Raw genomic sequence first — 27189 nt, 5'->3', positions numbered from 1 at the left:
GTATATTGGCTGACCACTTGGCACATCAACCAATTGAGGATTGTCAGTCTGTTCAGTATGACTTCCCGGATGAGGAGATTCTGTATTTGAAGATGAAAGATTGCGATGAGCCAACACTCGATGAAGGGCCAGAACCTGGTTCCCGATGGGGTATGGTGTTTGACGGCGCTGTTAATCAATATGGAAATGGTATTGAGGCAGTGATTATTAATCCTTAAGGCACACATTTTCCTTTTACAGCAAGGCTAACTTTCAAATGCACGAATAACATGGCGGAGTATGAGGCCTGTATTATGGATTTGGAAGAATGTATTGATCTTAGGATCAAGCATCTTGATGTTTATGGTGATTCGGCCCTTGTTGTTAATCAGATCAAGGGTGAATGGGAGACGAATCAGCCTGGCATCTTCCCATATAGAGATTACGCGAGGAGGATTTCAACGTTCTTTACTGAGGTTGACTTCCATCATATTCCTCGAGATGAGAATCGGATGGCAGATGCTCTTGCTACACTTGCTTCAATGATTGTGGTGAAATTCTGGAATGAAATCCCCAATATCACCGTGATGCGCTTGGATAGACCAGCTCATGTATTTGCAGTGGAAGAAGTGAAAGATGATAAGCCATGGTATTATGACATCAAATGTTTTCTTCAAAGCCATATCTAACCGCCTGGGGCATATGTTAAAGATAAGAAGACTTTGAGGAGATTATCAGGCATTTTCTACCTCAATGGTGATGTGTTGTATAAGAGGAATTTTGACATGGTTCTGCTCAGATGCGTGGATAGACACGAAGCAGACTTGTTGATGATTGAAGTCCATGAGGGTTCATTTGTTACTCATTCCAATGGACATGCCATGGAAAAGAAGATGTTGAGAGCAGGCTATTATTGGTTGACAATGGAGTCTAACTGCTGCAAGTATGTGAAGAAATGCCACAAGTGTCAGATTTATGCGGATAAGATTCATATTCCCCTGACACTTCTGAATGTTATTTCATCACCATGGCTTTTCTCCATGTGGGGAATTGACATGATTGGCATGATAGAGCCAAAAGCGTCCAACGGTCACAAGTTTATTCTTATAGCAATTGATTACTTCACCAAATGGGTTGAAGCGACATCATATGCGAACGTGACCTGGCAGGTGGTTGTGAAGTGTATCAAGAATCAACTCATATACCGTTATGGTGTGCCAGACAAGATCATTACTGATAATGGATCTAACTTGAACAACAAGATGATGAAAGAGTTGTGTAGCGAGTTCAAGATTGCACATCATAATTCTTCTCCTAATAGACCCAAGATGAATGGGGTTGTTGAAGCTGCCAACAAGAACATCAAGAAGATTATTCAGAAGATGGTTGTTACATACAAAGATTGGCCTGAGATGCTACTATTTTCTTTGCATGGCTATCGCACATCTGTCCGCACTTCAACAGGGGAAACCCCTTTCTCCCTTGTTTACGGCATGAAGGTTGGACTCCCAGTGGAGGTTGAGATCCCATCAATGAGAGTCTTGATGGAAGCCAAGTTGACTGAGGCTGGATGGGTTCAGAGTCGTTATGACCAACTGAATTTGATTGAAGAGAAGAGATTGACTGCCATGTGCCATGGACAGTTGTATCAGCAAAGGATGAAGAAAGCCTTTTATAAGAAGGTCAAGCCTTGTGTGTTCCGAGAAGGTGACCTCGTGCTCAAGAAAATCTTGTCTTTCGCGCCCGATTCTAGGGGCAAGTGGACTCCAAACTATGAAGGTTCATATGTTGTTAAGAGAGCCTTTTCAGGCGGTGCTTTGATACTTACAACTATGGATGGGGAGGATTTCACTCGTCCTGTAAATTCAGATGCAGTCAAGAAATACTTCGCCTAAAATAAAAACAGAATAGCTCGGTAAGTTGAAAACCTGAAAGGGTGAGTTAGGCAAAAATGAGCGTCTCAGTGGATTGAAAACCCAAAAGGGTGGTCCAGGAAAAAGTTAGAGATATGAAAATAAATAAATATATATATCCCGCTATATTGAGTACCTCACCGTGGGTCAATCTAGGCAAAAATTAGGGATTTGGCAAGTAACTGCATCCTGACAAGACTTTGTTCTACAGCTGTCATCTGTCAAAGATTCTCGCTCAGTCATCATCAACTGAAGCTTCAGATACATTGGATTCAGAGTTGGTGGAGAAATGGTCATTATGTTCAATGTAGCCCTTTTTCCATTATATATCACCAATTTCAAATTTGTAAAGATCCATGGAGTCTTGCCATTTGCAGACTACCATTCCATCAAATAAATTTGAGCCTTTATCCAATTCTTCGCACTCTTATTTGTTTCTGTTTAACAAATGTTTGCATGTTCTAATTGATAAATATCATTGTTTTAAAAAAATAAAGTTTTTGAAAAACTGTTTTTAAACAAAGTGAACATTCACAATGACGGGATAATTGGAATATCGTCAATCTTCTCCAAGGATAGTATGATCTCCAAAAGGGTAAGACATTTGTTCATATTTCTAGCATATTTGTATTTCTCTTCATCGTCTTTCAGGTTGTCTCCTCAGCAAGCACAGCGAGAGGTGGTACACCACCAAATTCCCCAGAGAGTCTGGAGTTTTGGTCCTGATGTGCTTAAAGATGTATACCTCTAACATCCTCAGATCCTCAGAGAGTCTGAGTCTAGCATCTGTGTTTTATCAATTATATGGTTGTCATCCCTTGTGTGGATTGACCTAAAATCCCTTATAGATTGATAAAAATTTGATATGCTATATTTTCGAGGAAGTTGGTATTTCCCTCATCATAATATGGAAATCTCCCGCAGGGTGAGCAGGAATTCCCAACATGAGTCAAAATTATCAGCAGTTTGGCTTGCAGTTCTTTCCCAGCAAGTTTGCTTACCACCTATCCTCAGCAGGGTTGCTCATATTAGACTTCCCCCAGTTGGGTCGCCTATAGGTTATCCCCAGTTTAGTCATCAACAGTCTTTCCCCAATGGAGCTGCCTGATCAAAGCCTGATTATTTCCTCCTTACTAGATAGTTTCCTCTTAGCAGAGATGGTGTTGAAGATGTTTATTTCCTTCCCTAGAAGAACAGTGGTTCTCTTTCCTCCTAGCAGAGATGTTTCTCCAACAAGTATGAGGAAATTTGTTGATTTTTGGAAGTTCTGTTTGGTGGTTGTTCCCCACAGAATTTCATATCATTCCCTGATAGATTCCCCAGTAGAGTTCTTCTACGATGGAATCTTATTCGTGTTGAGTTCCCCGATAGAGTTTCCTCTACACTGGATCATTTGTCTGTTCAACAGCAAATCCCTGGTGATGGCTCTATAGCTTCCCCCTAGATGAGACTTTACTTGACCCTAGTTTGGCGTTGGAACCTCGAGGAGGATGTGTTGTTAGCTTCCCAGCGGAGTGATTGATTCTTTCTCCGCAGCAGAAATGTTCTTTCAGTGGTTAGAAGTGAATGTTTGATTGACGTGTTTCTGTTTGGTGGTTGTTCCCCACAGAATTTCATATTATCCCTTGATAGGATCCCAAGCACTTGGTAGTTGTGACCTTTTGCTGATCCCTGACGATCCTGCTTGTTCCCCTAACAATAGTCTTTGTCCCTGGCAGCGACTCTGTTTGGTCCCCAACTGTGACTGTTGTTTCCTGGTATTTTTTGCTCCCCACCAGATTTGATTTACTCCTGTGGGCCTAGCCTTCTCTTTTGAGATGTTGTACCGGATGTCTGTCCGTTGATCCTTGGACCTGTTTGTGTTAGACATGTCTGTTTGTCAACATTAATCATACATAAACAATGTATATACATGCATAATCATAGCATTCAGATATTTATGTTGCATTCGTTGCCATATATATTTGCTTGTTATCTCCTGCTAGTGATGAAATATTCTTCCCCAAGCAGATGGTTGTGTCTGATCTTTCCATATAGAGTCAGCCCTTTAGGCAGAAAGTGTCTATCTTTTCTTCCATATTCCCCACTGAGTTATATCCCTGTGGATGATTATTGCTTCAGTTTCCTCCCTAAATATGTATTGGGATGGAATCACTCCCCTGAGTTATATCCTCGTTGGGTTGAGTCTTGTTTCATTGTGTCTCTCTAGTTTGTTCCTAAATTGACTCCTCTCTTGTTATTTCCCCTGTAGTTCCCTGTGGTTCAGGTGACCAATTGCTCAGTAAATAGTAATTGTTCATTCTCTCCCCAGCGGATGTTGTGGCCTTCTACCCAGTAACCGGTAGTTGTAAGTCCTATTTTTGTGGTTTTCTACCCAGTAACCGGTAGTTGTAAACCCCATTTTGTCCCCTTGCAGAGTTAATCCTTGATGTTGTTCATCCTAACTGATAACGGTTACTCTCACCTTTGGTTTCCTACCCAGTAGCCGGTAGATGTAATCCCGTTTTTGTTGGTTATCTCTATCCAATATTCGGTATTGATATTCCTTCAGTTTTGAGCATATCTCCCAGTAACCGGTGATATGTCTCTTGGATAGTTGCTTTAATCAAGCAATTTATCCCCAGCGAATCATCTTTCATTTACCCTTGTTTGGTAATGATCGTTTCTCCTTTAGATTGGTCATCATTTTATACCCAGTACCCGGTATCCCGATGTCCTTTCTTTTCGGTCGATTTATCCTTTATTAACCCAGTAACCGGTTATGGATAATCCTCCATGCGAGTATGTTATCTACGTTCTGACGGTAATAGATAATATATCTCATGCGCTCTTCAGTCGAAGTCTTTTTTCTTCCCCAGGTGAGTAAGATTCGTATTTCCTTAGGGAATCGAATATCCATCCTGTAATTAATTTTGATTTTTCAGCCCTCCTTTCGGATGATGAGTGTCTTGGAAATATTCCCCAACTCACGCCTGGTTGGTCACCTATTATATGCCCAGTAACCGGTATCCCTGGTGTTCCTTCCTTCTGCTCCCTATTATGACTTTTGTCCCATATGGAGTCAGATTTTCCTGAGTTGAAATATACCTTTTAGGTTTTCCTCAAATGTTTTGAATGATTGATATCTCTCACCCTTATACCGGTCTTAGATATTCTTTCTTCTTGAGCGTGTTGTCCTCTCACCCTTATGCCGGTGTTTTGGATCACATGTCTCTTTGAGTTTATTACCCAGTAACCGGTAATGCCTCACTTGTTTTTCCTCAGCTAAGTCCTTTGTGGACATCTCCCCCTGAGTCCAGATTTTTTATCCGAAGTATCCTTTGTGGATAGTTTGTTGTATTGGCATATTCCCTAATACATGCATCTTTGTGTCAACACAAGTCTTTCCTTTGATTTATTTTCAGAGAATCCCTTCGTGTCTCCCAGCAAGTCTTTAAGTCGTGACCTGCTCACGCATTTTATTCCCTTTATTCCCCCCAGAGTCTCTGTCCCATTTATGAGTGTATTACTCATATGGATTTTCAGTTTCTCCTGATTTCTTTTTCTTTGTGGACACATATCCCCACAGAGTATTAATTTCTACATACATACATTTGCATCATGAGGTCTCTTAGGGACCAAAATTCGTCTCTTTGTTATTATTTAAGCCCATTCTACCTCGTCGACACAAAGATTTTAACCTTCATATCTCTGGCTAGAATGAGCTTAAATAGGGGCATCTGTAAGACCCTAATTTTGACCCTAAGATCCCTCATGGCATCATATCATTTGATCATTGCATTGCCTCAAGGATCATAGCATCTTGGCTCCTTAACCCTAGGGTTGGTGTTAATACCTTAGGATTGACATTAATTTTGTAAAACAAATAATGTAATCACCTCTGTTGTTTTAATATGTTGGGTTGAAGAAGTTCAACATCTGGACCAACATGTCATGTACGATGTCACTACATAGTGACTGTGACATCGCACATGTGTAGAAAATTGAATGAGTTAATTCAGGCATATATTCTGGGATTAGTGAGGATAGTTGGTGAATATCCTAACTTCCTTGTGGAGGTCTTAAAGACTCAATCAGAATAGACAGTTTCTAAATATGGAGATTTATATGGAGATATTTTAGGAACTAAAACATTGAAGACCTTGATTGTATCAGAAGTTTTCTGCTGACTTTGTAACAGCAAAGGAGAAGCTTGCTGCGATTTCTAAGGCCGAAATCCAGTTGGGTGTTTAGGTTATAAATAGCAGATTGTAACCTAGGTTAAGTAAGCCTCAAACCATGTAAAAATTAGGGGTGTGTGTGAAGTAAACCTCCCAACCTGTGGGAAGGTTACCATGTGTTTCTCAATGCTCAAAGCTGAGATTATTTGTAACTCAAAGCCTGTAGGTAAGAGTTGTTATGGTCTTGAACGAAGCTGTGAAGCAAGTTCAAATTTGTTTAGAATTACTTTGAAATTGTAGTGATAGGAATGGAAACTAGTGGTTTCTATCTAAGAGTTCCTAGGTATAGATTGCATTGGGTAGGGATTAAGTGAAGAGTTGTAAACGGGGGAGTTTAACTCTGAATTAATACTACTGATAGTGGATCTTCTTCCTGGCTTGGTATGCCCCCAGAGTAGGTGATGTTGCACCGAACTGGGTTAACAATTTCCTGTGTTTGCTTTTCCTTCTGCACGTTATAATCCTGTCTGTTATAACTCAGCATGTATTTCAGTCTGTTTATCAATAGAATAACAGACCTGGTACATAGCTTACTGTTTGAATGCCAATCAGAATGTTTTGACATTCACCATTGACAACATATACTGAATCATAGGCAAGTTGGTTTTTCTGCTTCAGTTCAGTATTTATTTCAGTCTGTTCTTCAGGAGGATAACAGAACTGGCATAAGGCTCATTGTGAAAATGTCAAACTGGATGTCTTGACATTTATTACTGTGAGCTGATACTGAAGTATAGACAGGTTGGTCTTTTACAATACAGCATTTAGCACAGTCTGTTTTCAGGAACATAACAGGCTTAACATGTGGTATATGTTCTGGTCATCAAACTGAATGTTGTGACATTCATTCCTAACAGCATATGCTAAATTGTAGGATGGTTACTTTTTCTGTTTCAGTATTTTTCTCAGGCTAGTCTTCAGGAATCCAACAGCTGAGCTAAAATCCAGGAAACTAACAACTTAGCTACAATTAAGGAACCTAACAAATAGCCTATTTGTTAGCACCCTAATATGTGGAAATTAGGTTAACTTGTTTAACCTTTATTTTAGGAAATACAAGTACAAGGCCAGCAATCTGTGAATGTGTGCACATTAGTACTGGGTGTTAATTGTATAGCTATCTTGTTGTATTAGTAACAATGTTGGATCAGATGTCATGTCTTGGAGTAGAACATCTGAACTCTGACTACACCAGAATTTCAATTGGTATCAGAGCAGGCATCCTGTTCTGTTTCTGGATGAGATCCATGGGTGATACTTTCTGGTATCTTGCAAGGAGTTATATTAGTACGGATGTTGGAACCTGTGGAAGGTTCTGTGATTTCCCTGAATGGTCCCTTGAAGTAGGTGGATGGACTATTCATGACAGGAACTGTGTGCACCTGTCTCTGGAGATTGGCAATTGGCCTTTGTGTGGGACATCTGTGCTAGTATTGAATCATATTCAAACTTGGTATGTTCTTGGAGGCTGATCTGGTGAAGTGTGTGTTCATAGGTTGAGTTGTATTATGATTTCCGCTGCATAATACCTGGCAAAACTCAAACTCTGATGTAGTTTCCCCTCATATGGATGAAAGGTTGTTGTATTCAAGATTTCATCATAATCTACTGAAGATGTCAAAGATACTTGAGTCTCCTCAAGTCCACTCATCATGGTAAGAATCACCTGATCACTGATTCTTTTACTCTCTTGGGTAGTGCATATGAAGACCTTGAAAACTTTCAAGGAGGGTTTGTTCCAAGGAGGTGGAACTAATGTTCTATGTGATGTTAGAACATGTTGTTCAACAAGTATGCGCCTACTGGTTGAAGAGCAGATGTTGTTAGGTGTCAAACAAAGGGATACTTTTGTTTGGAACCTACTCCTGAACTGGAAGAGGGGACATCTGTGTGTGCTAAGTTGACAAGGGTAGGGTCAATTGTGTGTATGCTCAAGAAGGTCACTTTTAGAAGTCTAATCTCTAGAAGTGGAGCTGGTTGAGATGTGACATTGTGCAATTCCTGCTGTTTGTCTTATTCCTGCAGATTGATCAGGGTTGGATAATTGTTCCCTGAAATACTATGTTGTGTTGGAAGACAAGTCCCCTGGATGTTAGAAGTCAATAATGGGGTAACCTGATTGCTATTTCATTTAACAGGATTGGGACCATGAATCTTGTTATTCAAACACCACGCTCAGAAGTGGCAGTTCTTTCAAGGAATGAGAATATGAAGATTCAGAGGTTGGTTGAGGTAGTACGCTCTGGCAATGCATATCTACTATTGACTGGTGCTGTTTTTTTTTCACTAGTACTTATGGTCAGCTGGAGTCTGATTGGTGTGATTGGAGTATGTATAGGTATAACTCATAGAGTTAGTTGCCACTGGTAGGGATGGTGTATGTCATGTTGAGACATTTGTGTACAATGCATGGATATTGGTGTGGAGTTTCCATGATTGTTAATTTGAGGGGGAGTTTTGGTTAACCTCCTCACGTTTGGTCAGCCTAGGGTCTGGTTGGCTGTTGACCTATGTCACATGGGTTCTGGTTGTTGTGTGACACATTTGCAAGGAAGGATTCATCTCTCTCATTCCTAAGGGTGAATCTAATCTGGAAAGATTCTCAAATCTATTGAGGTGCTTGCAAACAGAATATGTTGACACAAGAAGAGTATTTTCAAAGTATTCTTATGGTGGAAGTATCTGAAAGGATAATTGGGAAAGGATTTAAGATCAATGTCTACTTGTGCCAAGTACAAGTATTTAATTGATTATCCTTGGAGCTCCAGATAACTGATGTTCTTAAAGATGTTGGAACATCTCTTCTTCAAGACCCTGTGCCGAATCACAGGAAGGATAGTACATTGGTTTATGACCTATCTCTTTGGTGGCAGCAAAAGCATATGATCTCTGAAAAGGTTTCCTGGCAAGAGACATGTTCAGCCTTGGTATGTACAAGAAGAAGAAAACATCATAGTCTTGATGGTGGTTACTTGGATCAGTTTATTTCTGATCTAGGTAAGGAAGTGCATTGGCTAATGCACACTGTGGAGTTAAGAACAAGTGGCAGCATTCTTGACCTCATGGAAACAACCTTGCTTTAGGAAATGGAATCCTTGGTATAGCTGAAGGGTTAGTCTCTAACTGGTCCTTCTGAAGACTCATGCATCAGAGTGTCTGATGTCTTTGGAGAAGAAGCAGGGATTCATCAAGGTGTGAGCTTGGATGACTTAACTGCAAACCTGCAGGATGGAGGTTGTTTACTCAAACTTGGTTCCACAATCAAGTCTATGAGAGCGTTGAACTCTTGTTCTGTGTAGGGAGGAAGTTATTTCAAGTGGTAGAAGAAGGAGCTGAATTCAACAGCTATATGTTAAAACACAATGCTGTGACATTTGGTTCAACATCAGAATCTTAGTTGGTGAAGTGGCACATCAACTTAAGATAGAAGGGTCTACAGAGTTGTAGATTGGGTACTTCAAAAAGATCGTTCTCATTGCAGTTCTTTGGAGTTGCTGGATGGAGAAGATGTTACATGTTCATGTCTTAGAGAATCTAAGTTTTGTTTAACATGTAGCTTGAAGTTCAAGTCTCACTTGGAAGGTCAAAATATCTTTGGGAGAAGTCTGATAAACTTGGAGAGGTCAAAAAGTGGCATTTGACTTTTTCATATGAGGATTCATGAAGGAGGTAATCAACTAGTGGCATTTGGTCTATCTCAGAAGTGAGTTCGAAGAATCAAGATAATCAACATATGGCAGCTGATTATTCTTGAGGAAAGTCTTAGACAAATTACTTTTGAGCAGAAAAGTAGTAAGTTGAAGATAAAAGGAGGTGTTTTCTATTCATCTCTTGGAGCTTGTGGTAGGAGTTCTGAGCTATCTATGGAAGATTATCTCTTGTAATGGGATGAGAATGTATATGTCCCAATATGTGTCTGGTCTCTTTTGGATCAAGCTGGTGACTCAGTGATATCTGAAGATTATCAGATGGTGTTCTTTGTTATGTTGTGAAGGATGTCCTAACTAATGTTAGAACATTTTGTGAAGTGGTTTTCTGTTCTGGTTAGAAGAGAGATTGACACAGAGTGTGGATGTGTTCAGCCAAGAGGGTTGAACAGAGGATGTGCTCTTGAAGACATGAAGATGCGTCTTATGTTTTCCATACATCAAGTGGTCTAGGTTCTCTTTGAATCAGGAAGTATGTGAAGGTCCAACTTTGGGATGTTGGATATGTTCATGTGTAATCTCCAAGTTTCAAGAGGAGAGTTGGTTGTTCATGACAGGGGGAGTTCTGTTTTTGCGTTACAAGTAATCATCAAGCCTGTGGTCTATGTGTTCTCAGATAACAAGGTATGGACCCTTGTTGGTAATTGGGATGATGTGGTGTGTGTCAAGGCTGAGTGAGCATAAGAATGTCTGACCGGATGTCATGACATTGCCCTGGACAATATTGTTAGTTCCTTCTGAAACTCACAGTCATTAGGAAATATGGGTGTGGTGTAGTAGAATAAGCCCAAGTGTTACAGTTGTGTGGTACAGGGGGAGTAACCACCTACTGGTGTTTGTGAGTTTGGTTGTAGTGGTGCCAGATGTCAAGCTACCACTGGAGGCACGAAAGTGGTCTTAGGAAATGATGATAGGAAGAATACATGAAGAATGCAGGCAAAAGTCGCGTTGAATGTTAAGACATCGCGTGCAACGTGTCTGACTGCATATATGGAATAGTCTCCATGCATTGGAACTGTTGTTTCGGAAAAGAAATAGTCAAGAGCTATAAAAGGTATTCAAAGATAGTCTGAGATTTTGTTGGTGATTCTCTGACTGTTTCTCAGCAAATATTAATGAATCTTGACGAAGCATTTATTCCTACCGTTAATTCCTAAGCACGGTCTGGACTATTTAAAGGATGCATCAGCACTCCTCCTCTCAATACAGCGACATTCCATTCTCTCTAAACCACGGGGTTTGTTAAGATTTGGGCATACTGCGCCTGGATCTGGTTTTGTGAAGGTTTCATTTATAAATGTTTAGCTAAAAAGGGGGAGAGAAACACTGTATTGAGGATGTACCAGAAGCAAGCAAAATATGGTAGCGAGCAGAAGTTGGTTTCAGGCACAAAAGTCACTAACTGGATATACCACTTGTGACTTGTGATCTGAGTTAAGAGGACAGTTGTGTCTTGTGATCTGAGTTACATTATCTATGTACTCAGCATTACATATTCTTCAGGAAGCACTATTGTTGAGGGGAAGGGTTTTGATGCAACTGATTCTTGTACATCTACTTCCTCATGTACACCAACTTTGGTGTTCGTGGTGGTGCAGATAATGATAGAGAGGAAGTGCATACCCATATTGGGATGTAGTGTCTAGTGTAACGTTTATTTGTTTTAGCTAAAATTTGCCAAAGGGGGAGATTGTTAATACCTTAGGATTGGCATTAATTTTGTAAAACAAATAATGTAATCACCTCTGTTGTTTTAATATGTTGGGTTGAAGAAGTTCAACATCTGGGCTAACATGTCATGTACGATGTCACGATATAGTGACTGTGACATCACACATGTGTAGAAAATTGAATGAGTTAATTCAGCCATATATTCTGGGATTAGTGAGGATATTTGGTGAATATCCTAACTTCCTTGTGGAGGTCTTAAAGACTCAATCAGAATAGACAGTTTCTAAATATGGAGATTTATATGGAGATATTTTAGGAATTAAAAGATTGAAGACCTTGATTGTAGCAGAAGTTTTCTAATGACTTTGTAACAGCAAAGGAGAAGCTTGCTGCGATTTCTAAGGCCCAATCCAGTTGGGTGTTTAGGTTATAAATAGCAGATTGTAACCTAGGTTAAGTAAGCCTCAAACCATGTAAAAATTAGGGGTGTGTGTGAGGTAAACCTCCCAACCTGTGGGAAGGTTACCATGTGTTTCTCAGTGCTCAAAGCTGAGATTATTTGTAACTCAAAGCCTGTAGGTAAGAGTTGTTATGGTCTTGAACGAAGCTGTGAAGCAAGTTCAAATTTGTTTAGCATTACTTTGAAATTGTAGTGATAGGAATGGAAACTGGTGGTTTCTATCGAGGAGTTCCTAGGTATAGATTGCATTGGGTAGGGATTAAGTGAAGAGTTGTAAACGGGGGAGTTTAACTCTGAATTAATACTACTGATAGTGGATCTTCTTCCTGGCTTGGTATGCCCCCAGAGTAGGTGATGTTGCACCGAACTGGGTTAACAATTTTCTGTGTTTGCTTTTCCTTCTGCACGTTATAATCCTGTCTGTTATAACTCAGCATGTATTTCAGTCTGTTTATCAATAGAATAACAGACCTGGTACATAGCTTACTGTTTGAATGTCAATCAGAATGTTTTGACATTCACCATTGACAACATATACTGAATCATAGGCAGGTTGGTTTTTCTGCTTCAGTTCAGTATTTATTTCAGTCTGTTCTTCAGGAGGATAACAGAACTGGCATAAGGCTCATTGTGAAAATGTCAAACTGGATGTCTTGGCATTTATTACTGTGAGCTGATACTGAAGTATAGACAGGTTGGTCTTTTACAGTACAACATTTAACACAGTCTGTTTTCAGGAACATAACAGACTTAGCATGTGGTATATGTTCTGGTCGTCAAACTGAATGTTGTGACATTCATTCCTAACAGCATATACTAAATTGTAGGATGGTTAGTTTTTCTATTTCAGTATTTTTCTCAGGCTAGTCTTCAGGAATCCAACAGCTGAGCTAAAATCCAGGAAACTAACAACTGAGCTACAATTAAGGAACCTAACAAATAGCCTATTTGTTAGCACCCTAATATGTGGAAATTAGGTTAACTTGTTTAACCTTTATTTTAGGAAATACAAGTACAAGGCCAGCAAACTGTAATACTGTAACAGGTGATGTTCAAATCACTATTGAGACATCATGCTGATAACTGTGCAGGCTCAACAGAAGTTAGTGCTATATTTGATCTCTGCTGAGTCTTTGTGCCAGATGGACAGAACTGGGTGTTCTTCCATTCTATGGTAATATAGTAGCAGATGTCGTGACATTTGTGAATGTGTGCACATTAGTACTAGGTGTTAATTGTATAGCTATCTTGCTGTATTAGTAACAATGTTGGATCAGATGTCATGTCTTGGAGTAGAACATCTGAACTCTGACTACACCAGAATTTCAGTTGGGACTTGTGTGAGTTGGTTTGAGACCACCAAACATGCTTCAATTGTATATTAATGCTTTTCCTGTTTTGTTTACTAACTAAAAGCATAAAAATATGTCACTAACATATTTTGTTTTGAAGCTCAAGCAGTAATGTGATCCAAGGCTCCTATGAGGCCCCTATTCCCATTGAAGTGGCCAGATGAGGGTGAAAGCAAGCATGACAATGGTTCACAAAGCTCTCAATCATCATATATGCATCCCAAGTATCTCAATTTTTCAATTTGATCAAGATAAACCAAAGGGCTTGAGGATTGTTTCCCAAGGAAACCCTAATTTAACTGTGCATTGACCGTGCCTTGCTCATGAAGCAACCTCAACCTATGATCAAATACAATAAAGGTAAGTTCTTTCATTCATCATTTTATGCATATATTAGCCTATGTGAGTATCCTCAATCATTCATTCATCAAGATTTGAAGTTTGGCTTTGAGAAGTTGATCAGTCAAATCATCTGACTATTTTGAAATCCACTAAGACCTAACTTTTGATGTGTTTGTCAAATTAAGATGACCCCAAGAGAAACAATGTTCTTAAGAACCATATGAACAACTTTGATGTTCATCAAAAATCCATTTGAAACTTATAAGATCATTATTCATTTCAAAACATTATAGGTCATTTTGACTGAAACCCTAATTTTGGGTCAACTTCCCAAGGACCTAACTCATTCATTTTTATGATTTTGAGGTGAGACCAAGTGCATTGGAAATTTTAAGATGTCTACTTCAATTGTTATGTTGGACATATTTTCATGATTCTAAAATAAACACATTTGATAATACAAAAAAAAATTATAGGTCACTTTGGACCAAAGCCATTGAAATGTGAAAAATTCCAACTTCAAGTGCCCATAACGTTCTCATAAAAAATCCAAATTATGTAGAATTTAGGTCCAAATTGATTGTATTTGAAAGATATACAACTTTGATGTTGAAGGTTTTGTCATTTGAGGCTTGCATCATTGAAACAGAAGGACTTGAAGTTGGTCAATTTTGGCAAATTTTCCAAATGCATGTTTTGTACCTTGAACTTCATGGCTAGTTTTCAATATTTTCCAAACTCCAAATGGATTTTTGTTAAACATAACTTTTGTTCCTTATATCAAGACCTTTCCAACCATTACCCACATGCTTATGTTTGAATTTTCCAAATGTGATTTTCGAAGAGGAGAACAATTATGACCATTTATGCATTTCATGTTAAATCTTGACACACAAGCTAATACCTTGCAATCTGCACGTCCAATTCACCTTGGTTGATGTTCAACATTCATTTGCAATTTATTTTGGGCCTCACATGCGCCTGTACAAGCCCATGCATGGAGGACCCAATTTCATGCACACGAGTTCTCCACCACTTTGCATCAGTTGTGGCTATAAATAGAAGGCATTGCCTCACTCAAATGGTAACCTGAAGGCGCCTGAATCCCTGCTGAAACCATTACCCACCCTCTCACCAAGGGAATTATTAAATTTCACTTCTCTTTTCAAGCTTAAATTTCAACTTCCCTGGTTGATCTTTAGCTTCTAATTCCTAAGCCTTGCTTCATTGTCACTACAAGATCAAGCTGCAATCAAGGATTGGATTGGATCAAGCTCATAAAAGTTGCACTTCAAAGGTTTATACCATAACTATGTTGCTTCGAATCTCCCTGAATATTGTGCATTGCTTGTGTTGGTTTGCATTTCTGAAGTCCTCATGTGAGAGGTAAGCCAATAGTGGCTTTAATTTTATGAATTGGTGAACTTCAGATTGAACACCTAGTTTTTCAACCTCAGATTTCTTCTTCTATAAGGATCTTGAGTAAAAACTAAGGCTACAGGGGTGATGTACATCACCCCAGCTTTAATTTGCTGTATGGATCGTGTGTTTTAGTTGAGGTTGTAAAACCTGCAACTGGTGGTCGGATTGTGCCTTCTCACCAGAGAAGACGGTGGTTTCCACCATCGTCCCCACGCGTTTGAATTTTGGCCGTTGGATGATGATCTCCAGATCTAATCTTGGTTGTTGCTTTGTTTGACTTCATTTAAATCATGGTACCACGCGTTTGACTAATGTGCATGGTGAGCGCGCGCTTCCTGGCCTTTTGATGGTCCACGTCAATTAATGAGGTTGGATCAGACGCCTGTGGATTTTTCTAATTTCTTAATTTCTGTTTTAATATCTTTTATTCCATTTATTTTCAAAAATTCATAACTTCTTTATTCGGAATCACAAAAATATGGGACCAATTGCAAAAAATTTCTCTTAAATTCTAGTTTCATAAAATGATTTTTAATTATTTTTGTGATTCCATTTAATATTTTTTGTGAATTATTTCATTTCTGATTGTTTTTAATTCATTTAAAATACCATTTGATATTCAAAAATGCCAAAAATATTTTCCTAACATGTATGAATGATGATAAGTCTATGAAAAATATTCTCATCAATTTCTTAATTGATTTGAGATTTATTTGAGATTTTAGTTCATATATGTTATTTTTCTCCATTTTTAATTGTTTAAAATTAGTATCTGTTTCCAAAAAATGTTGAGAAAATTTGTCAAACCTTGTTTGACCATGTTAGACTTATGATGATCCAATTGGACTTATCCAAGTTGATTTGAATTGGATTTGAAGTTTGACCTTCATTTGTTCATTTTATTTTATACATTATTTTAATTCCAAAAAAATACCAAAAATATGTTTGACCTTTCTTGACCTTTAAGCTTCATTTCACTTATGTTTACCATTGACTGATGTTGATTCTATTCATGTTTGATCAATGTGTTTTGGTTATGTCATTTGAATTTTCATTTGTGTATATTCCATTTCCATTTGCATCTTCTTATTTTTCTTTTGACCAATGAATTAATGATTTGTGGTTAGCCTTGACATATGAGAGGCTTAACCTTCTTTGATTTAAATCATATTCAACTTGATCAAAAATCAAGTGAATTTATTTGTGTCCAAGATAGGTTGCTTCTTGGTTAAGCAAAGAACCTAAAATCCATACAAGGTCATTCTTCTTTTCTTTTGGCATGGCAAGTTGTAGGAGCTTGGCTTACTAGTCATGATCTCTAACTTGTGTTTATTTGTCTATAGTTTTATTGACCGGCCTCAGATAGGTGTGACTACTACATTAGTCCACTTACGATTGCTTAACATAACGCTAAATTGTCTTATGGCACACTAACACTAACTACTAATTACTAACTTTTAATTCAAGCATTTAATTCTTGCAATTTACTTTAATGCAACTTAATTTCTTGCTCATTTATTCATGTTGTCTTTTTCCCTTTGCTCACTTGAGCTCATGTTTATGTTTATGTCATTTGCCTTTTGCTCACTTGAGCACATTATTGTGGAAACATACTATTGCGTTGTGCTTGTTTTGTTTTTGTTTGTGTGAACCCAATGCAAAAACGAGAAAGGACTTGGAATTAGGATCTTACCTATGCTTAATGGAGTTTAAAGATCAACTAGGCCTCATGCCTTTAGAATGGTAAATATGTTGAAGAGAAACTAGGCCTCATGCCTTTAGAATGCTTAATCTTTAAGATGACTTGAAAGAACCCCTAATCTAAACTCTCTCTTTGTCCATTTCTATTATTGCAAGGTGGAACTTTTTGATTGTTTGTTATTGTGATAGGGATTCCAAACTTGAGCTAATTAGAAGGACCATTGTCATAAGCATCCAAGTTAAGAGAAAGACAAGCCAATTGGAAGATCCTAGGAGCTTGGTTGAATGTTTGATTGATTGCTTGATTTAATTGCTAAGTCCAAAGGAAAGGAGCTCTTGGATCATCTTTACGATCTCAAGAAAGGAACTCCAAGGGTTTTATTTCTCTTCCCTCATCTTTGCATAATTAGGACCTAGCCCTTCTCTTCTTCTCTCCACTCTAACCCAAGCCAAATTTATTTTGTGCAAACATTGACGTTGTTTTCAAAATTAGAAACCTAGGCACTATGTCTTTGATTTTTTAAACTCTTTTCATAATACTTATTTTGAATTGAACCTTAAGTCAACTTTGACTTCCTTTTGTGAATACTTCTAATTGGTAAATACAACTCACTTCAAATTCTTTTGTGGTTCCAATGGCCACCTTTGCCAAAGCTTTTCATAAACATTAGCTATTAGGTTTGAGATATCATAGTGGTTGATGTAAACCTCACCTCATCCTTAGTGATTGGACTATAAGTATTCCATACTTATTATAGGGTGGATCCCTCACTAGTATACTGAAGCTCTCCTCACATGGTGGATTGTTGGTTTAGGTTGAGTTTTCTCCCTTTGATAACAAAAGACCTTAAGGCTTTTGACCAACCAATTTACCAACTTATTTTGAGATTTTTACCCTGAACTATGAGGTTTTGATCCTACCTTTATGATGGCACATAGGCAATGGGTTTATCCATTCAAACAACAAAATTGTAAATAATTTATATATTCTCTTCTCATCTCCCCAATCATGTTTGCACAAATATTTTCACAAATACCAACCTATCATACAACATTTGCAAAAAGGGATCCCTTAGAGTACTAAGGATGTTTTGGGTGCTTAAAACCTTCCCATTGCATAACCAACCACCTTACCCAAATCTCTGACATTTTTATTAGTTTTTTATTTGATAGAACTTCTCGGTTTTTTATTCGCTTTCTAACCTTTCCTTCGGATAAATAGAAGTACGGTGGCGACTCGAATTGTATGATTTACTTTTGATTTAGTCAATAAATCTAAAGCTAACGAATACCCCGCTACACCTTGTAAGACCCTAATTTTGACCCTAAGATCCCTCATGGCATCATATCATTGCACATTGCATTTGCCTCAAGGGTCATAGCATCTTGGCTCCTTAACCCTTGGGTTGGGACTTGTGTGAGTTGGTTTGAGACAACCAAACATGCTTGAATTGTATATTATTGCTTTTCTTATTTTTTTCACTAACCAAAAGCACAAAAATATGTCACTAACTTTGTTTGTTTTGTAGCTTGAGCAATCATGTGATTCAAGGCTCCTATGAGACCCCTATGCTCAATGATGTGGCCAGATGAAAGTGAAAGCAAGCATGACAATGGTTCACAAAGCTCTCAATCATCATATATGCCTCACAAGTATCTTAATTTGTCAATTTTATCAAGATAAACCAAAGGGATTGAGGAGTGTGTCCCAAGGAAACCCTAATTCAACTATGCATTGACTGTGCCTTGCTCATGAAGCAACCTCAACCCATGATCAAATACAATCATGGGAAGTTCTTTCATTCATAATTTTATGCATATATGTGCCTATGTGAGTGTCCTCAATCATCCATTCATCAAGATTTGAAGTTTGGACTTGAGAAGTTGATCAGTCAATTCATCTGACTATTTTGGAATCCACTACGACCTAACTTTTGATGTGTTTGTCAAATGAAGATGACCCCAAGAGAAATAATGTTCTTAAGAATCATATGAACAACTTTCATGTTCATAAAAAATTGATTTGAAGCTTGGAAGGTCATCGTTCAATTCAAAACCTTATAGGTCATTTTGACTGAAACCCTAATTTTGGGTCAACTTCCCAAGGGCCTAAATCACTCATTTTTCATGATTTTGAGGTGGGATAAAATGAATTGGAAAGTGTAAGATGTCTACTTCATTTTATATGTTTGACAAAATTTCATAATCCTAAAAGAAACACATATGATAATAAAAAACATTATAGGTCACTTTGGACCAAAGTCATTGAAATGTGAAAAAGTCCAACTTCAAGTGCCCATAACTTTCTCATCCAAAATCCAAATGATGCAAACTTTAAGTCCAAATTCATTGTATTGAAAATATATACAACTTTGGTGTTTAAGGTTTTTTCATTTGAGGCTTGAAGCATTGAAATATAAGGGCTTGAGGTTGGTCCATTTTGGCAAAATTCTCATACACATGTTTTGCACCTTGAACTTCAAGGTCTATTTTCATGAAATTCCAAATTCCAAATGGATTTTTGTTCAACATAACATTTGTTTCTCATGTCAAGACCTTTCCAACCATTACCCACATGGCTATGTTTCAATTTGGCAAAATGCATTTTCGAAGAGGAGAAGATTTATGTTCATTTATGGAAACCATATCAAAACTTGGTGCACACTCCATTGCAATGCCATGTACACGTCCAAAACACCTCAATTACACTTCAGGTTGCATTTGCAATTGAGTTTGGGCCTCACATGCTCCTGTACAGGCCCATGCATGGAGGATCCAAACTCATGCACACATGATTTTTGCATTGCTTGCACCAGCTTTCACTATAAATACACATGCCTGGCTTCATTCAATTCCAACCTTAAGACGCCTAAATTGCTGCAGAACTGAATCCTCACCCTTCACTCAAAGGAATTTTGCTTTTCACTTTCAATTTTTTAGTTCAATTTTCAACTACACTGGTTGATCATTGAGCTTCAATTCCTTAGCCTAGCTCCATTGCCATCTCAAGATCACACTACATCAAAGAATTGGAAGAGATCGTGCCTTGTAAAGCTGCACTTCAAAGGTTGTTGTTCAAACTTTTTTGATTTGAAACTCCCTGGATCTTGCGCATTTCTTGTGTTTGTTGGTTCCTCTAAAGTCCTCATGTGAGAGGCAATTGATTTGTGCATTTAATTTCATGAATTCATCAAGTTCAGTATGAACACCATGAATTTCTATCTCAGATTTCTCCTTCTATGAGAGTCTAGAGTAGAAACCAATGCCACAGGGGTGATGTACATCACCCCAACTTTCCAATGATATGAGGATCGTGCGTTTTGGTGAGGTTTTCGAAACCTGCAACTCTGGCCGAAGCCGGCTTTCTCGCCGGAGAAGACGGTGGTGTACACCACCGTCCCCCACATGTGGATGCATCTGGACCATTTAATGTTGTTTCCAGATTGAATCATGGCCTTTGGATGTTATGACTTTTTTAAATGCATTGTGTTTCTCTTTTGACCAAGGCGTTTGGTGCGTGCGCGCTTATCTACCATCTGATGTGCCACATCATTTAATGAATATGATCCAACGCGCCAGGATTTTTCTTAATTTCTGATTTTCATTTTATTTTCTTTAATTTCATTTTATTTCAAAAATTCATATCTTCTTCATTTTAAATCCAAAAAATATGGGACCAATTGCATTATTTCCCTTTTTAATTCTAGTTTCTGAAATTGATTTTTAATATTTTTTATGATGTCATTTAATATTTTTGTGAATTTTCTCTTTTCTGGTTATTTTTTTTAATTCATTTAAAATAGTTTCCAATATTCAAAAAATGCAAAAATATTTTCTTAACATCTTTGAATGATGATGAATCTATGAAAAATATTCTCATCAATTTCTTAATTGATTTGAGATTTATTTGAGATTTTAGTTCAATTATGTTATTTTTCTTCATTTTTAATTGTTTAAAATTAGTTTCTGTTTTCAAAAAATGATGAAATTTTTGTCAAACCTTGTTTGACCATGTTGAACTTAGGATGATCCATTTGGACTTTTCCGAGTTGATTTGAAATGGATTTGAAGTTTGATCTTTGTTTGTTTATTTTAATTCAAGTATTATTTTAATTCTCAAAAATACCAAAAATATTTTATTTGTTTCTTGACTTCTAAGCTTCATCTTGCTTCTGTTTACCATTGATTGATGTTGATTCCATTTACATTTGGCCAATGTATTTTGCTTATGTCATTTGACTTTCAATTATGTACATTTCCATTTCTTCTTCTTCTTCTTTTTCTTTTTGATCAATGAGTTAATGATTGGTGGTTAGCCTTGACATATGAGGGGCTTAACCTTCTTTGGTTCAAATCTAATTCATCTTGATCAAAGATCAAATGAATGGCTTTGCATTAGAGATAGGTTGCTTCTTGGTCAAGCAAAAAACCTAAATCCATACAAGATCATTCTTCTTTTCTTTTGGCATGGCAAGTTATAGGAGCTTGGCTTACTAGTCATGGTCTCTAACTTGTGTTTGTTGCCTATAGTTTTATTGACCGGCCTCAGATAGGTGTGACTACTACATTAGTCCACTTACGATTGCTTAACATAGCGCTAAATTGCCTTATGACACACTAACACTAACTACTAATGACTAACTTTTAATTCAAGTCTTTAATTCTTGCAATTTACTTTAATGCAATTTAATTTCTTGCAAATTAATTCATTTGCCTTTGCCCTTTGCTCACTTAAGCTCATGTTTATGTTAATGCAATTTTCTTTTTGCTCACTTGAGCACATTATTGTGTATATACTATTGTGCTTGTTTTGTTTTGATCGTGTGAACCCAATGCAAATGGAAAAAGGACTTAGATTTTAGGACCTTACCTATGCTAATGGAGTTTGAAGAGCAACTAGGCCTCATGCCTTTAGAGTGCTAAAATTGTCAAAGAGCAACTAGGCCTCATGCCTTTAGAATGCTTAATCTTGAAGATGAATTGAAAGGACTCCTAATTCTAAACTCACTCTTGTCCATTCTTTATTTGTATCGTGGAACCTTTTGATTTGTGTGTTCTTGTGTGCTAGGGATCCCAAACTTGCCATTTAGAAGAACCATTGTCATGAGCATCCAAAGTGAGAGATACAAAAGCCATTGGAAGATTCCTAGGAGCTTGATTGTTTGATTGATTGCTTGAGTTATTTGCTTATTGCTTTCTAATTCCAAAGGATGGGAGCCACTTGGATCATCTTTATGAACTCAAGAAGGGAACTCCATGTGGTTTTATTTCTCTTCCTTCATCTTTGCATATTTAGGACCTAGCCATTCTTCTTCTTCCCTCCACTCTAACCCAAGCCAAACTTTTTGTGCAAACATTAACATTGTTTTCAAAAATTAGAAACCTAAGCACTATGCTTTTGATTTCCCAAACTCTTTTCATAACACTTATTTTGAATTGAATCCTAAGTCAACTTTGACCTTACTTAGTGAATACTTTTCATTTGTAAATACAACTCACTCAATTATTTTGTGGTTTCAATGACCACTTTTGCCAAAGCTTTTCATAATCATTAGCTATTAGGTTTGAGTTATCCTAGAGGTTGATATAATACTCACCTATATCCTTAGTGATGGACTGTAAGTCTTCCATGATTATTATAGGGTTAACCCCTCACTAGCATGTTGAAGCTCTCCTCACATGGTGGATTTGTGATTTTAGGTTGAGTTTTCTCCCTTTGATAACAGAAGACCTTAAGGCTTTTGACCAATCAATTCACCAACTTGTTTTGAGATTTTTACCCCAAACTACGAGGTTTTGATCCTAATCTTTTTTAAGATGGTACGTAGGCAATGGGTTTATCCATTCAAACACAAAATTGTAAATAATTTCTATATTCTTCTCTCATCTCTCCAATCATGTTTGCACAAATATTTTTCACAAATACCAACCTACCTTACAACATTGGTGAAAAGGGCTCCCTTAGAGTACTAAGGATGTTTTGGGTGCTTAAAACCTTCCCATTATATAACCAACCCCCTTACCTAGATCTCTGACATTTTTATTAGTTTTTGATTTGATAAAACTTCTCGGTTTTTGTTCGCTTTCTAACCTTTCCTTTCGATAAATAGAAGTGCGGTGGCGACTCGAATTATATGATTTACTTTTGAATTAGTCAATAAATCTAAAGGTAACGAATACCCCGCTACACACCTACCAATGTAGGCAACAAGATTGAGTTGCTTTAAGGTCAAATCGAAGCAACTCAGTTCATGATCCTCAAAATTCAAAACCCTGTATCTTTTTATATACTTGAAATTGGACAAAATTGAAGCCATATAAGAGCTCCTAAGCGTTTTTTCTTTAAATCCATGTCTTTCTTTTTCATTTTTGTGGAGGTTGGTGGTGGACCAGTCCGGTGATGTCCACCGGAAAAGACAACCGAAGCCCTAGCTCCGGTGGTGTTGTGGCATGCTCCTATCCATCAGATCTTCTCTCCATCTTCTAATCTCATGTGTTGCTTTTAATTACCAAACCTATGTCGCGTTGACTGCAGTGCATCATGGAACGCGCGCTTATCACCATGTGATGTACCACCTCAATTAATGGGGGAGATCAGATGGCTCTCATTTTTTTTTGATTTTCTGAATATTTCATTTAATCAATTGTTTTTAATTAATTCATATTAATTTCATTATTAATCCAAAAAATATGGGACTTTCACCAAAAAAATTCAAATATTTTCCTCTTTCATTTTCTGAATTAAAATTATTTTTTGGATTAGTATTGATATTTTTCATGATTTAATTGTTTTTGTGCATATTTTTAATTGTTTAAAAATACTTCTGACTTTTCAAAAATTATGAATTTTGTTGTCCAAGGTCCTTTGACCTTCATTGACCTAGGATAAATCTCTTGGCCATTTATTTGGTATTTTGAAGACGTTTTAGGTTTTGATCAAACATAATTTAATTTAAATGCATTTTAATTGATTAATTGTGAATTATTTGTATTGAACCATTTTTATTGACTTGTGAAGTTTGACTATGTGTTTGGGCCTTGGTCAAGGTTGATTTGCCATTTGTTGGATTAAAATCATTGAATTTGGGGGATTGATAAAATGTACATTTCATCTCCCAAAATGAATGAATGATTTTAATTTGATAAAATTCCTCCCATGATCAATTTGTGTTTGTCTCATCTCCCCTCCCTCTTCATCTCCAATCACATTCTATCCCATCCCTTCCATTGGCCAATGACATCTCAATATCCTAAGGATAATTGGTTCATCAATAACTTATGTTAGATGAACCAATACAAGTATGGATGAGATTAGGTCCATCCTTTGATCATTTTCTTTTTGAGTGTGGTATGTTTTATGAGTGTGGTTCATTATATCATATCTCTGACATGCATTAGCATCTAAATTTCTATTGCTCGACCTCAGATAGTTGGTACTTCTACATAAGTCCAATTACGATTGCTTAACATAGCGCTAAATTTTGACCCAAAAGGAATAACGTTCTAGTAAGTGGGATTGTAAGTCTCCCCCCTTTTATGGTACTGTGCGAAAACTTGGCCTTTTTTCCTTCCTTTGGAAGATGTCTTGGTTCAAGGATTCATGCTTGTGAATAGAGGGTTGAGTGTTCTCCAAAGAATGACTTAAACAATTGAAAAGCAAAACTTCACTAACATATAATCAACTAACATTTGACTAATTTCTATTATCATTACTTTTAATTTTAAATCATTTACTTGTTTATGTTATGCCATTTTCCCTTTGCTCATTTGAGCCATATGTCGTGATTGTATATATTTGTCTGTGTATCTTGTTTGTGTTTATGGTCTTAGGACCTTAAAATACTTAATAAACAAGAAAAACCCTAAAAAATATTTGTGTGGACTGTTCGATGTGATCTGAGCTTTGGATTTAGAATTAGGCAACATTCCCTATGCAAAATGACTTGGCCAATGCCAACATTTCTGAAATCAAGTTATTATGATTTGAGCTCTCATCTGATCCAAGTATTGGGATTCACTTGAGTTCATCTGCCACATGGTCTTGATGGAAATGTTACTTTGAACCTGTGTCTAATGCCTTATTCTGAGCCATTCAAGGAGTATGTCATCTGATACATGGGAAGATTAAGAAGAAGACTATGAAGTTACTAGCTTGGATGTGGCTATCTTTATTTGATTCCTTGCTCTTCATCTTGCTACTAGTCTATTTATATTTCTTGATTCTAAAAGTCTAAAGGGAAAATGGGTTTCTATATAACACAGTCTTGTCTATTGGATTGCATCCTATTGATCATATATTTTCAACTCTTAAATTATAAATTATATGCTTAGGATTAGTCTCTTCATCTCCTCCCATTTCTTAAATTTCAAATATCTCCCACTTTTCAAAATCTTCTTTGCTTGTGATTTCTAAACTTAGACTTTATTGCAAATTAGAAACTTTATCCTTATGCCATTGCATTTTTGAACTCTTTTCTTAAATCAAACTTGTAAATGAACTTAACCATATTGACTTAAAATTTCAAAAGACAAAAAGAACTAACATTCATTCAAACTCTTTTAGGCCTTTTGTGCCTCCTTTAAAACTTAAACTTTTGTTAAAAGCAAATTTAGCCACTTTGAAATTGTTACCACGGACTACGAGGTTTTGATCCCTCATTTTTATGTTGGTACGTAGGCACAAGTCTGAAGGTCTTGTCAAACAAAAAAATATAATCAATGAATTATTTTCTCATCCCCACACTCTATTTCTCTCAAACATCTTTTATACCAAAAACACATACGCACATAAAAAAGGGCTCCATAGGAGTACCTAGAATACTTTGGATGCTAACACCTTCCCTCTGTGTAACCAACCCCCTTACCTGTAATCTCTGGCATTTTATTTGTTTTGATTTGAAAACTTCTTATCTTTGGGTTTTGTTTGTACTTTTCCCTTTTATTTTGGAAACAATAAAATTGCGGTGGCGACTCTGGTTTTATTGACGTTAAACTTATCCATAAATTGATGGTCATGAATTTACCGCTACAGAAATTAAGTGGCGACTATGCTGGGGAGTAGTCATAAGTGGGTTTAGCCTACTTTTTTATGTGTATATATTTGTGTGATATAATCTGCTTGTTGTACTTGGTGATCTCTGAGTGATGAGATAAGTTCTAACCCGAACTTGAGTGCAATTAAGATAGGAGGATGGTATAGTCATGTTTGACTTGTGTGGAGTAGTCCTTAACAAGTTATCTTGAGAGCCATCTACTCAGTGGAGACCTTTTCGGAGCTATTGATGTCACACAAGTTATTTGTGGTTAGGCATTACTATCTCTGATTTGGGGTCCGAGAAGCTAAGGACCGTAGAACATTTAACCCAACTTGGCCTATTTAGGACGTAGTGAGGAGACTGTTCAAGTGTAGACTTGATAACAATTGTTACACGATACTACACTCAGACGAGTTTCTCTTGAGAATATTATGGGTTGATGAGTCAGTCATCCTAACCTGTAATATCCGATAGATGGAACTAAGACTCTGGGAACTTTTTAGAACATGATCTACAGGTTTTATCCTTAGTACACTCCTTTGGGATGGTTCTTAACCTGACTCCATGCTCGTGACTCACAACAAACCCTTTGATTCTTGGTTGATCCAATCAAGTCTTGTCAATATCAATGAAACTTGGGTGTTGATAAGGTGAAAATCATAATCCACCAAAATGGATGATTGATCTTGATAATGACTTGATTCATACCTTGACCTTTGTTTGTTTGCCTTGTGTGTGATCCCTTATTTGTGATTGTTGCATTTATGCATTCATGCGCATCATAACATTCATCACATGAAAAGTAACTTCAAGGAACTAAGGTTTTATTTGCAAATATTTTCAGACCATGGATTGTTGACGAAGGAACACTAAGAAGTACAGTTTCAGATGTCCGGATTTGAAAGAGCTAAGGAAGTTGTCATCTTTTGTATTGGATCCCTTGGACTTCAAGAAACGCCACTGAAAGCTTTTGTCTGTGTTATCTGCTGATGTAGTTGAAGGACTCTTGAGTGTGTTGGTTCATTTTTATGACCATCTCTATCATTGCTTGACTTTTCCCGATTATCAGCTTATGCCTACGTTAGAGGAATATGCCCATCTCTTGGTGATGCCCGTTTCTGACAAGGTGCCTTTTAGTGGATTGGAGGAGATTCCCAGATCTCATATTATAGCTGAAGCTCTTCACTTGAAAAAGCCCGAGCTTGAGGCTCATTGGGTGAAGAAAGAAGAAATATTTGGGTTGACTCCTGAGTTTCTCATAGGGAAAGCTATTACCTTTGCTCAAGTTGGTAGTGTGGATGCTTTTGAATCTATCTTTGTGTTTCTCATCTATGGTTTAGCTTTGTTCCCTAACATTAACGGTTTTGTTGATGTTAACACCATTAGA

This window comes from Lathyrus oleraceus, chromosome 4 (assembly GCF_024323335.1).
Source record: "Lathyrus oleraceus cultivar Zhongwan6 chromosome 4, CAAS_Psat_ZW6_1.0, whole genome shotgun sequence".
NCBI classification, from domain to species: Eukaryota; Viridiplantae; Streptophyta; class Magnoliopsida; order Fabales; family Fabaceae; genus Lathyrus; species Lathyrus oleraceus.
This window is presented reverse-complemented; position numbering follows the sequence as displayed.